Here is a 10,968-nt window from a genome sequence, read left to right as displayed (position 1 = left end):
TCTTGCTCTGCTGCGCTCTCTGCTCGAGTTGTCTCTGGTCATTATTCTACAATTCTCAGACTATGTCTGAATATATTTCTTGCATTCAACATGGAGTTACATGTTATATTTTGGTGTAATAATTCTGGTTAAGATCACTAACATCTTATTAGCATTCAAATTCAAGGTATGAACTCTATAATCCTTGCATTTGACTCTATGAACACTTCATCCACGAATCCATCTATCCACGAACTCTTCAGCCTTATGTATGCTATGTAGTGACACCAGCCAAGCTCAGAAACTCTGGAGACACTTCCTACACATGTGGTTATCCAGGACACATATTATACGTATTATATATAAAATATATTTATGATCTGTGCATTTTAATATAGCTTTGAAGACAAATTTGCATGCAAACAGAAAATATCGTGAAACACTATGAGACGTCTCCAATACATGGCAAGGTGCTGTACCAAATGCAAGGATTAATATTAAAAATGCAATCAATTTCCAAATTCTAAATGATCGAATTGGTTTCAGTTTGATGCTGTTCGATGTCATCTTGTCTGACATGTGCAGCATCTGGAATTGTGAACACGTTACTTCTGTCTGTGTGAACAGTGTAACATGATGAACGGGAACTAAGTTGGAGGCTTCCAATGTCACCATACCTTATATTATCCAATACTTAACAGCCTGTCTTCCAGGAGGACAAAGACCACAGCATCCGCACACTCTTCAGTCGCCTCTTCTACCCTCTGATGGTAAAGTGAGTCACAGTGTTTAGCTGAATCGGTGTATCTCTCCTGATCAGTTTGACCTTTTTTATCTCATGTTTAAGAGCATCAATAGTTGTGAATTGTCAACATTCCAGCAATACCTTTCCAAGTAGATTGTAATCGTTTTTGCATTTTACACAACAGGTTGAGTGCTATTACTTTTCAGTTGCCTTTATTGTAAAACTTGTGTTGCTTAGCTCTTGTTTTCTTTGGTGATGATCTTAACTGCTCACAATCTCTGCTTCTGCTGTCTTTACAGCCCCTTCTGTGTGTGTGTGTGTGTCACCACCAAGTTGAGGGAGGAGTTGGAAGCCAGCAACATTTTACTGCAAGGTCAAACCGCAAGTAGAGTCGCATTTCGCATTGAAGATAAAATTAATCGGACGCAAAATAAATTAAAAAATTACTGACCAGTAAGTATTTCCACCTATCTTATATATTGAGGAGCTCGTCCAGGTCTCCTCTGTGTCACAGTGATAACAAACAGCAGTTTTTGTCTAGCTTCTTCTCAGAAACATTACCTCGTCGTTCCTTGTGGTATTCCCTTGTGAATTTGCTTTGCACCATTTCTATGGCTTTGGCATCCTTCCTAAAGTTGGTCCTCACAACTAGATACTAGACTCCTACTCCAACTAATGACTTGTACTATTTGAACCTCCTGTCAGCAAGAGATCAGCAGCTTACAGGATAGTTTAATTATGTTCCACAAACTCGACTCTCTAATTATCATAGATTTTCAAACCTTGTATCTTACTATTTAAAAAGCCATGTAAATCTTCAATACGTTTCTGTTATGTTTCACCACCTGATCGCATCCAGCAGCCTCTGTGGCCAAAGGCAGCAGCTCACTAATTTACAACAGCCTCAGACAGAGCATTAGGCTCCAGAAAGAGATCTGAATCTATTCTTACTCCGTGCATGAATGCCATTGAGAACATCTAGTCAGTTTCACCCCTGACTGCACTGTAAAGAGAGGGCACTGGTGGGAGATTGCATATTTGATGATTACTGTTTGCTTGTGAACCTCTTACTTGTTAAGGGTAGATATTCCATTGATAATCTTTCTATATTTATGGGGTTCCTCGTACTCTCTGGTTTCAGTTCTCTGGGTGGATCTGCACCTTCTGCTTTGATTGGATCAGGGTGTATAATGTCTCTATGTCAAGGATAATTAAAGGGCATAGGCTAAATCATCTGAAATGGAAATGTGAATAGATCATTGTACAGGGCAAAGCTGAGATAAATAGATAAATAGATTGTGTACCAAGGAAGGTTAAAGCTGTCTAGGAGGTATGGGAGGCAAGGTGCAGGAAATATGGACAGAATCATGAGACAGGTTGGTGCCAGGTACTAAGGCAATGTAATGTGTGTGAGGTGAGCAAGGGCACCTATTCAGAGAATGCCCCACTCGTACACACACAAAGCGAGCCTGGAATTCAAAAGATGGGGAGAGTATAAGGAGAGAGATACAATCTCCATAGTCAAACAATAACAAGGTGCTTGTTGATTATGTGTCAGGTAAAGGAGAGTTCATGGAAGCTATGATCAGACGCAACCAACTCATATGTTGTTTTTTCAGGATATTGTTCTTTTCTGTTTTAAACACTCATTCGCTTTACCAGAACTGAGACATATATATCGAGAATATAAACCCTGGACTGAGTTACACTGACTGCAGCGCTGATCTGGGAGATATTTAGGGAATTTAAAGATTGATGAGCATTGGAATATCCATAGAGTGATGCCTCCTTTTAATCTTATCCCTGAAAGTAATAAGCACATTTACAATTTTGCGGACCTTAGAGTGTGTAGTTGTGGGTGGGGGATTATTGCTGTATTTTAACGAGCTAAAACTGTAGCTTGCCTTTAAAAGATCTGTCCAGAAAACTTCCCATAGAGATCAAATTCAGATCCTTATCCTCTTGTTTACATTTCTCCACGGCTCACCCTCTATATCTCTGCCAACTTCTTCACTCCTACTTCCCCAACTGCTCTCTCCTCTCTGGAATAGGTTTACTTTGTGTCCCATGCATGACTCTCCCTAACATCAGTAGACAAGCTTTGAGCCACACTTCCCCAGCTCTGGAACTTTATCCTGGAGTCGCTCGGCCTCTCACCCACCTTTAAACCCACCTGAAGAACTTTCCGTTTGAATGAACTTTTAGTCAGTTTCAGTGTCCTGCTTTCCTTCTCATCTCCACCTCCCCCACCACCACTAACTCACCAAGGCGATCCCAGTTAGTTGTGTGACTCCCATGCTCCTAATTTAAAATGTACTGCATCGATGTAAAATTGTTGTTGTTTCTTTCTTCCACAATATTAATAATGCAGATTTTATGTTGTACACCAAATTTTTGAACTGTAAATAGGGTTAAAACTCCTGAATTTAACGGCATTCCACTAACCCCTCAAAAAATTACACCTCTTTTTACACCTCTGACAATGAAACACACCCCTAGCACAGCATTTGAATGTTAGCTCAGACCATATGAGTTCACGTCCCGACTTGGGGTTAAACCCACAGTCTTCTGACACTATGGAGAGTCCTACCACTGAACCAGGAAGTCACATGTTGCACATTGCCCTGCAATGTGCAGATTGTGCTGACACTCCTTTAACAATCTCTACTTTGGACCAATAAAATCAATTCACTTCACCATTTACAGTTCCTCTTACAGTCAGCATCTTGTTCAGCCTGTTATGGTATATTTCTCTTCCCCAGTCACTGGGCTTTCCATCCATCATCAGACCAACACCAGTGTAATATTGTCATCTCCCACTTCAACATTCCCTGTGTTACATTTCAGTAACCTTCCCAATTCAGCACATCCACTTTGCTCAGTGCTCTGTTCTCATGTTCCTGTTCTTTGACCCTCATTGTGCGACAGTCAGCAAAACCTTATCAAGGCCAATATATAATGTTGTCTTTTATGGATATTTTCATGTAATCCAACTGTGGGTTGGACTCCGGACTTTGACTCAGGAAGGTTGGATCAGCCTGAGTGACATCAACCTTTCCCTCCTTAAAAGAAGGGAATAACATAAGAACCATCATATCTAAAATCATTTGTACTTTTAGGGAAATAGAAAATGGCGACACTTGTTCAGTAAGATTAAAATTGAAACCTAATGGAGTCCAATTTTTACTGGATGAAAGCAAGTGAGCAGCTTTCAGAAAGATCCCAGTCTCAGGGAAGAGGAACTGATTGCTTCTCAATCTCCCTGTTCATTAGTGACTCTTTATTTTCTTAAGATGTTCATTAAATACTAGACTTACCTGCTTTCACTTGCTATTGATTCAAATAATGAAGTTGAATTGTATTATTGTGGAGTATTTTAGCGTAGTGGTTAGAGCACTCGCCTCACAAGCGAGAGGACCTGGGTTTGATTCCCAGGCAGGGCGAAACATTGAGCAAGTTTCCTTACTCAACACACATCTGTTTACCGAGCAGCAGGTAGGAACAAGTTTCTTAGTTGATCGGTGGATCACTTTCCCGGGAGCAATAATTATTATTAGGTAAGGATTATTATTACAATTACTGCACTGATATGGTCATTAAATACATTTTACAGAATGACCTGTGAAGCGATTTGAGACGTCTTGAAAATGTGATCAAATAGTATATCAAATGCAAGGATTGTAATTATTATATCTATGGTTTCCAGTCCTTATGCTAAGCCATTCACCTCTGTTGTAATAGGTCTTCTGAACTACACTAAGCTGAGCTCAGGAGAGCTGAGCTCAGGGGAGCTCTGCTGAGGGGAGCTGCGGGGAGCTGTGCAGAGGGGAGCTGAGCTGAGGGGAGCTGAGCTGAGGGGAACTGAGCTGAGGGGAGCTGAGCTGAAGGGAGCTGAGCTGAAGGGAGCTGAGCCAAGCTGAGGGAGGTGAGCTGAGCTGAGGGGAGCAAAGCTGAGTTGAGGGGAGCTGAGTTGAAGGGAGCTGAGGTGAGTGGAGCTGAGCTCAGGTGAGGGGAACTGAGCTGAGGGGAGCTGAGCTGAGGGGAGCTGAGCTGAGGGGGAGCTGAATTGAGGGGAGCTGAACTGTGCGGAGCTGAGGTGAGCTGAGGGGAGTTGAGCTGAGGGGAGCTGAGGGGAGGTGAGTTGAGCTGAGTTGAGCTGAGGGGAGCTGAGCTGAGGGGAGCTGAGCTGAGGGGAGCTGAGTTGAGCTGATGGGAGCTGAGTTGAGCTGAGGGGAGCTGAGCTGAGGGGGAGCTGAATTGAGGGGAGCTGAACTGTGCGGAGCTGAGCTGAGGGGAGCCGAGTTGAGCTGAGGGGAGCTGAGCTGACGGGAGCTGAGCTGATCTGATAGGAGCTGCGGTGAGGTGAGCTGAGTGTAGCTGAGCTGATCTGATGGGAGCTGAGCTGAGGAGAGCTGAGCTGCGGTGAGCTGAGCTGAGAGGAGCTAAGCTGCTGGGATCTGAGCTTAGGGGAGCTGAGGTGAGCTGAGCTGTGGGAAGCTGAGCTGCATGGGAGTGCTATATCAAATGCAAGGATAATTATTACTATTAACCCTTAGCCTCCCGGACAGTGTCTTCAATAGAAAGTTGTTTGGTTTTAGCTGGTTAGATTCCAGCAATTAACCCAACATGCTATCACCTCCCGCCTGGATTACTCCAACCCACTTCTCACCACTCTACCCAGCTCCACTATTCACAAGATGGAGATCATTCAGAAATCTGCTGCCCACATTTGGACTTGGACTAAACTCCATACCTACATCTCACCAGCTCTGGCCCATCATCGAACAGATCGACTTCAAGATCCTCACTCTCGTGTCAAATCCATTGAGTCCCTGGCACATCTATGAAACCCAGCTTCATAGCTGGATAACCCAGCTTCGGACTCCAGCTCAACATTCGCACCACGCTCTGCCCCACCATCGGAGGTCGTGCTTTCAGCCACTATGTACCTCTGGAACACTCTCCCACAAGCCCTTTGCCTTGTCCCTTCTCTCCCCTCTTTCAAGTCCCACCTGAAGACTTTTGTGTTTGACTATGGCCACCTCACCCCTCCCCCCGCTCGGAGTCAGGCTCTGCCTCTGTTAAGCACTCTGAGATGCTATCCTGCATGTAGGGCACTATATAATTGCAAGTTGTTGTTGTTGTTGGGGTCTTCAAGCTGTGGCTCTTGCAAAACAATGCCAAGTACTTTATCCGATCCCTTGATACCCTCACAGAACAAAAATCTATCCACCTCAGATTTAATCCACCAAATTTCTCCTTTACCCAAACCAGGACGTGGCTGTGTGGGCGGGCTCACAGACCACCTGCTGTTTTAAGGGACAGTTACCTAAAGACAAAAGGAACACAGATGTTTAGCACATTCCGCCCATTAGTAATTTCACATCTCAGGATGTTTAACAATAGCATTGATAGACATTGAGCCGGGGAGAAATGGGAGTTGACCATAAGCACAGTACAATAGAAAAGTGATCCATGTATAGCATCGGTAGGACGTCCCAAAGTTCTTCAGAATACACTATAAACCTAGGAACATAGGCACACGAGGAGACCAATCAGCCCTTCAAGCCTTTTTGCTATTCTATTAGATCATGATGATCTTTACCTCAACTGCAAATCATCACATTTGCCCATATCCCTTGATACACTCACCTAACAAAAATCTATCCACCTCAGTTTTAATTCACCGAATTTTGGGAATTAAATCCAGATTTACAAAACCATTTGTGTTGAAAAATATGCTGCCTGATTTCACTTATGAAGGCCAAGTTCTAATTATAATATAATGCCCCTTCTTCTGGATTCCATCAGCAGAAGAAATACTGTCTCTGTAGCTACTCTGTTCAAATCATTTGTTATTTTAACCAGCTCAATCAGAACACCCCTCAACCTTCTAAACTGGATTGTGCAACCCTAAACAACACCACCAAGATTAAATTTGTATTGCTAAGTGAACTCACTGTGAAAACAGCAGCCTATTTGCACATACCAATGTCCCACAACCTTCTGACACAAAGGCCACGATCTGATCAACTGAACCAGGCGTTTTAAATGTACGATTGGTTCGATGACAAAGTTAAAGTTTAGTCTAGCAGATGAAGCTTTGTCAATGTGCTATGTGACATATTAGGAAAGACATGATATTGGGTACAGCTGGTCACTGAGCAGCAATCTCGCGGGCCTCTGGGTCAGAAGGTTGTGCATTATAAATGTTCCCAGAATCTGGATGTGTTGATGGAGTGGAATGGAATATTACAGCTCTGTCACACAAGTGGAATATCCTAAACCAGTAATAATGACTCTGGCCCTTCTTCCAGTTTTTTTGCATTCACTTTGTTTCAGCAAAAGCTGCAGGAATCCCTGGACATCCTTCAGAAACAATTGGATGAAGTGTCCCAGTGTCAGAGAGAAGAAGGAGCTACTCAACTAGAAGTGAAATGAGGGGTGTGTATATCAGCTCTGAGCCAAACCCATTGATATTGCTGTCTGACAAGCTTTCCCGCTGTTTCCAGCCAGGACCATCCCGTAGGTTAGGGCTTGATATTGCAGGGTTAACAGAGGATGAGTAGGTTTACTCACTGCCCACAGTGATTTGTCTGCCTATCCACATCCTGCCGATAAGCCAGGATGGGCTGTGCTGTTATCAGCAGTGCCCTGGGATACTGCGGACCGGCCTCGCTCAGGAACTGGACAAGAGATCGTCACAGAGACCTGGCTCAATGCTGTCATTCCATTGCCAGGCAGGTCACCTTGGAGCCAGTTCAGTTCAGGAGACCTCGATTCCCACCCCTCAGGAGGATATCACCAGATTCATGGGCAATGTAACCGTGACTGAAAGGCCACGGTTACATTACATGTTCTTGTGTTGAGTAACCTTAACACTGTGTTTATTGTGACAGAGACAAGCCGAGCATCTGAGGAAGAACATCAATGCTGTATTTGCTAAATGTCACCAGCTGCTGACTGAGGAGCAGCGAGACCTGATCACCAAACTCAAACAGAAAGAGGAGGCCATCTTAGGAAAAGTTGAAAACAATAAGAGCCATATTTCCAAGCAAATTACTTCTGTTAACCAAAGAATAACAGAAATCCAGACAAGGCTGACTCTCCAGAACACCAAATTCCTGAAGGTACATAGGCTGTGTGTCTGGTGTGATAGACAGACAGTAAGTGTATTAATGCCGGTATGTGTCTGGTGTGACAGCAAGTCAGTTAGTACGTTAATGCTGGTGTGACAGGCAATCAGTGAGTGGGTTAATGCTGGTGTGTGTCTGGTATGACACGAAAATATATCTGAAGGAGCCAAAGAAAACAGATGTAACTGGAAGTGTATTTGGAGATGGGGGTGTTGGTGATATCCTTATTTACCAGGCTAACGCATAGTTGAGTCACGCAAGCCAGAATGGTGTGGCTTTTTATCAGTGCTACGTTTCTGCAATATATAAGTAATTTGAGACATTAAAATTGTTGTATTATTCAAAGAACTAGTCAACTTTGGATCTGAGGTTCCCAAAGCTTTACACTGTGATGTAGACTGATCCATGCAGAATTAATTGCTATCAACATCTCCATTATTGTAGCTTGCGACAACCAGGTGTGGTAGAAGGTGGACGAGATTTATCTTGGTCTATTTTTTGTCCAGCCTTTCCTATATTCCTGTGCTTTGTGTGTAGTACATGATGGAAGAGGTTTTCTCCCAGATCTGTAAGTGACCACCTGTTACATTGCTGCTCAGCCCAGCTGACACCTTCATTTGCACTAGGCAGCAAGTTCTGCACTTGAAGCGTGGACAGCGAGAGTGTGAACAAGACCTGATATTGAGACACCAACTGCTTATAACAGAATTGTGCAAGGAACTTCCAAAATGTCTCCTTTCACTTTGATTTGGGTTACTTTTGGGGGGGGAAATTATAATTTGCTCACATCAGAACTTGGTTATAACATGACAGTGAATGTCTCAGTTGATTTCCCAGTGATGTGTTTCAAAACAGCGCTGGGAATGTGAGTTAAAAATCTACGATGATAGATTTAGCCAGAGATCTGCTAGCTCAATCAGTCTTGTTTCTGAGACCCGTTTTATAGGTAGTGAAGGCAATGTTTCCTCCTGCTGGTGGTCGTAAACATCCATCAATAAAATAACAAACTAAGGCCGAAATTCCACATCTTAACCCTCAAGACCATTTATTTCTAAAAGATTTAATTCGAGTTGACTTGTCACTACACGGATCTGGTCAGTATCCCGAGTCCACAGAGACCAATCGCCCATCTCAGCTGATTGTCAGAGATCATATTCTCTGGATTGGGCTGCTCAGTAAAAATGGTTCCACTGCCGCATGGACGGGGGCAAATCGAGAAGAGGTGAATGATACACACTGGAAATATATGGAGTCAAATGATTACCTTAAGTCCGCAACCTGTGTGGCAGTGATCAATGGACCGTGGTTTGATGACAACTGCAATAAAACATACCAGTACATGTGCTAAGAGTAGGAAGTTGGATATTCAGCTTTATGGACCTTTCCCATCCAAGAGTCATGTTCAATTGATAAACTAGTCTGCCTATCCCATTGCAAACTCTTCCAATCGAGCTGAATATTCAATCTTGATTCTCAGAGGCTGGATTCCAAATCATTTATTCCACTCAACTGAAATACTTTTGGAATTGAAATCCGAGAAGAGAAGTCAAAAATAAATAATTCTGATAGTTACGAACATAGGATCATACGAACATAGGAACAGGAGTAAGCCATTCAGCACTTCGAGCCTGGTTCAGCATTTAAGTAGATCATGGATACCTCAACTAATCCTGACAATTCCAATTTCCCGTTTTTGCACAAATCCGTTGATACCAAAAATCTATCAATCTCACCCTTGAAGGTGTGGATGGACCCAGCATCCAAAGCATTTTGGGGAGAGAGTTTCATATTTTTACACCTTTGAGTGAAAATGTGCTTCCTGATTTCACTCTTAAATGGCCTGGTTCTAATTTTAAGACAATGCCACCTCGTTTTGGATTCCTCCACCAGAGGAGATAGGGTTTATATATCTACCCTATCAAATCTCTTTATCATCTTAAATACCTCAATCAAATTACACCTCAACCTTCTAAACTCAAGGGAATACAATCCAAGGTTGATAGACTGGATGCCGAGATAGAACGAGTTTCTATCTTTCCTGTATTCTCATTCATTCATTCATTCATTCATTCATTCATTCATTCATTCATTCATTCATTCATTCATTCCGTATTTTCTTTCTTTCTTTCCTTCCTTCCTTCCTTCCTTCCTTCCTTCCTTCCTTCCTTCCTTCCTTCCTTCCTTTCTTTCTTTCTTTCTTTCTTTCTTTCTCTCTCTCTCTTTCTTTCTTTCTTTCTTTCTTTCTTTCTTTCTTTCTTTCCTTCCTTCCTTCCTTCTTTCTTTCTATTTTGTTACTTTTATGTTCTCTCCCATTTCCAGCAATAGCTTTGTACTACAACAGCCTGTCTTCACAAAATAAATCAGATATATTACCTATAATGAAGTATGCAATTCAGTGAAATAACCGAGTATATGGTGGAGTCATAACAAGAAACGTGGTTCATCGGCTGTTTTCCGGTGGAAATGTCAATGGTTTATCCATCACTGTCCTGTTTCTGGGAGGCAGTTCATATTTTACTCATGCAAAATGTGAGAATGTGATACATAGAGGGTTATACACCAAACGGAATGACAGGGCAACAATAAAATATTTAATTTCTTTCTCCACAGATTTTCGTGAATCTTCAATTACCAGTGAACCAACATCTATCTCAACACAAACCACAGATCTTCCTGTAACCGAAAAAAATCCACCCACAATTTTGTATCCTACAATCCCTCAAAATAACTACATAGAAGGTACATTCTTATTTCTCAGGCCAACAACTCACTGCAGGGTCTCTGATTTGATGGAAAAGTCCATCTGCAGCTGTATTGGAAGAAACTGAAATTTGAATCTATTTCAAATGTGATTTTTTTGCCAGATCGACTCACAGGAACTGAATCCATGAGCAGAGAATATCACCAGATTAATCTAAGGAACAACTGTTCTGAAGAGCTTATATATTGTCGCCGTTACTATATAGATTTTATCAGTATTAGGAGCCCGGAGGATCAGCGATCTGACAAAGATACTCCTCTCTGGATTGGGCTGTAGAGCAATTACTGCTCCACGAAAGCCAAGTGGAAGTAACTAAATGGAGAGGAGTTCAAATCTGCATACTAAAA

At 42.4% G+C, this 10,968-nt stretch overlaps 1 long non-coding RNA gene across 1 annotated transcript; it reads left to right on the top strand.

The window, feature by feature from the left end:
- The first annotated feature begins 1,032 nt into the window (after positions 1–1,032).
- On the top strand, positions 1,033–10,716 carry LOC103181030. Its single transcript, XR_488159.2, has 4 exons — positions 1,033–1,177; positions 7,067–7,168; positions 7,624–7,854; positions 10,471–10,716. It is a non-coding gene; the product is annotated as an uncharacterized LOC103181030 (long non-coding RNA).
- The last annotated feature ends 252 nt before the right edge of the window (positions 10,717–10,968 follow it).

This window comes from Callorhinchus milii, unplaced genomic scaffold, assembly GCF_018977255.1.
Source record: "Callorhinchus milii isolate IMCB2004 unplaced genomic scaffold, IMCB_Cmil_1.0 Scaffold30, whole genome shotgun sequence".
Classification (NCBI taxonomy): domain Eukaryota; kingdom Metazoa; phylum Chordata; class Chondrichthyes; order Chimaeriformes; family Callorhinchidae; genus Callorhinchus; species Callorhinchus milii.
This window is presented reverse-complemented; position numbering and strand designations above follow the sequence as displayed.